Below are 3,452 nucleotides of genomic sequence, written 5' to 3'. Positions count from 1 at the left end.
TCAAGCACTATGATCATCTACTCATCAAGCACTATGATCATCTACTCATCAAGCACTATGATCATCTACTCATCAAGCACTATGATCATCTACTCATCAAGCACTATGATCATCTACTCATCAAGCACTATGATCATCTACTCATCAAGCACTATGATCATCTACTCATCAAGCACTATGATCATCTACTCATCAAGCACTATGATCATCTACTCATCAAGCACTATGATCATCTACTCATCAAGCACTATGATCATCTACTCATCAAGCACTATGATCATCTACTCATCAAGCACTATGATCACCCACTCATTTACCAAATCAAGCACCATCTTTGATATTTTATGTATTGTTGCTCACTATAAATACCATCACTCATCTCACTCTTTTGTACACAATTACATCTTCTTCTTCTTCCTTATAATAAACTCTTTCTCTCATATTAAGTGTTATTTGCTTCCTACGGGTATTGAATTCTACTCTTATTTAAATTTCCCGATACTATAAATTATAAGTTATTTCATAACATTACCTAATTACTTCTGCCTGATGAATTTGTTGATCCACGTCCTACGTTCTCTTTGACACAATCGTCTATTCACTCTCTCTCTCTATAATGGTTATTGCTTGATTATGACTATTGATTGTTTGTCTTCCTCTTCAGTTATGCTCACATATCTTTTTAATCGGGCCACGAGAGTTCGAAGCAATGAAGCAAGAGAGATGGCGGGCGACGGGACAGTTGTATTGGGCGGTTATTTATTGCGGTGCAAAAGATTTATATATATAGTCTCCTCGGGTTCATCTCCCGATCCCAATTTATCCTCTCAGATTTATTCCATCCGTTCACAAAAATAAGATTTTCTAGAGTATACATGCTTATTAAGAATTTAATAAATGTTTATAATTTAATTTATTTTTTACTTTAATATACACTTTCCAATAATTTTCCACCAATACAATTTAACCAATTCAAATATTTTCAATTAATGTTTCTCAAAAATATAAAAAAGTACCTAACAATATAGAAAATCTATCTTTGTGCAACAATAAAAAAATCTAAAAAATCTTGTTTTCATGAAATGAGGGAGTAGATTTTTCTTTTATTATCTCTCTTCATTTCTGTGCATTTTGGATTCCAGCGGCTCTAAAGATGCCACCCATCGTATGTAAAGAGATCTTATTACAAACTTACATAGCAACAGTAAGGATTGTCGACATTGTTTGATTGATATTTTGATTATCATTCTAACGCTCGCTTGACAAATGGAATACACATATTTACACAGTTAGGTCCTAGATTTTGACCAACAGCTATAAATATTTTTCAGATGTCTCAGTCGGCATACGCACGAGTACAATAAATTCATTCTTCAGAATGTAAAGTCTTTTTCAATTGACCGATTATTCTTTTAATGTTTGTTTCAGAGGCTTTTGTATCTCTTACGGGATGAACCAGCTGCATATATCACTGCATTGTTACTTATTCATTAGGAAAGACAAAGGTACTGTTGGATCGGAGCTTGTGCGTTCGATATCGATTCAATCTAAGCTACTGCAAAAAAAAGAACAAACAAAAGAACGAAGACACAAAGCTTGGTGACCCGGAGTTCACCGCACTCCTCCGACGTGGAGTAGCCGCTATTCTCGCCGGGGCTGGACGGTACCAGCAACTGCACTAGATGAGATCTTAGCTCAAAAACGAGCTCTCGAGATACAACAATGGCGTCTTTTACTCTCCGCCTTTCTCTCTCTCTATCTTATCTCTATCTATGCTCTCTCTCTCTATGCCGTTACAACTTAATCAACTCAGCATAAAGAGAATGTAATACGACTTTATATCTTAGTTGTTTACATTATAGTCACGTGATAACCTTGTGACTAGCCGGTTCGACTAAACCGTCAAACCAATCTTCAATCTGATTCCTTGATTGAACCGGAGACCTTCGAACTGATTAGGAACACCTCATCTCAACAGGTACTCCACCTTGTTCCTTATCAGATCATACACTCCACGTTGCTCCACCTTAAACTCTGAACAAACTCGCTCAGCTTCTGAGAAAGAACATTCCCAGCTTCAATAACTTATGGACCTGATGCTTCAATCTTCAGTAACTCTCAGCATGTCCAAAGCTCCTTTGAACTTGCCCACTGGTAAAACCTTGGTAAAAATGTCTGCCGGGTTATACTCTGTAGCAATCTTTAGCACTTTAACCCATCCATCTGCAATTAGATCTCTAACAAAATGATACTTTGTTTGAACGTTCTTGGTCCTCTCGTTGCACAAAGCATTCTTAGCTATCGCAATAGCACTCTGAGAGTCGCAATATATACTGACCGCATCTTGACTGAAACCTAACTCACTCATGAATCCTCTCAGCCATACTGCTTCTCTTGACGCTTCTGACAACGCAATATACTCTGACTCTGTTGACGATAAAGCCACCACTTTTTGTAGACTAGACCTCCAACTAACCGGATTCCCTCCTACTGTGAATTCCATCCCTGTAGTTGACCTCCGTTTATCTGCATCACCGGCATAATCAGCATCACAGTAACCTCGAGCAGTAAACACTCCTTCATTTCTGAAAACCAATCTTGTCTTTTCTGAACCTCTCAAGTATCTAAGCAGCCATTTAACTGCTTGCCAATGATCCTTTATAGGATTACTCATGTATTTGCACACCATTCCTACCGCGAATGCAAGATCCGGTCTTGTGCAGATCATTAAGTACATAAGACTTCCTACTGCTTTCGCTTGCTCCATCACAAAGTTTCCAAGTATCTTGTGAATGTAACCCTGTGATATTGTCAAAACGCCTCTTGCTCTATCACGAGTTATCTCCATTCCTAGAATCTTCTTGGCCTCTCCCAGATCCTTCATTTCGAACTCTGAGCTCAGTAGAACCTTCAACTCATCAACGTACCTCTTGTTCCTGGAAGCTATTAAGATGTCATCGACATATAATAGGAGATACACAAACTCTCCCTCCTTCAATTCCTTGTTGTACACACAACTGTCAAACTCACTCCTCAAGTACTGATTCTTTAACATAAACTGATCAAATTTCTGGTTCCACTGACGCAGAGATTATTTGAGACCATATAACGACCGTTTCAGCAGACACACTTTCTCAGGATGATCTTTATCTTCATAACCCTCAGGTTGCTCCATGTATATCGTCTCTTTCAAGAACCCGTGAAGAAACGCAGTCTTGACGTCCATCTGTTGTAGCTCCATGTCGAAATGAACTACAGCTGATAGAATGAACCGAATCGACACCAGCTTTACTACAGGCGAGAAGATCTCCTGATAATGTACTCCTTCTTTCTGCGAGTAGCCCTTTGCTACCAGTCGAGCCTTAAACCTCGGACCTTCCTCCTTAGTAGCTCCTTCCTTCTTGTATATCCATTTACACCCAATTGGTCGATGATCCATGACACGATCCACT

The sequence above is a fragment of the Brassica oleracea genome, chromosome C2 (genome assembly GCF_000695525.1).
Source record: "Brassica oleracea var. oleracea cultivar TO1000 chromosome C2, BOL, whole genome shotgun sequence".
Classification (NCBI taxonomy): Eukaryota; Viridiplantae; Streptophyta; class Magnoliopsida; order Brassicales; family Brassicaceae; genus Brassica; species Brassica oleracea.
This window is presented reverse-complemented; position numbering follows the sequence as displayed.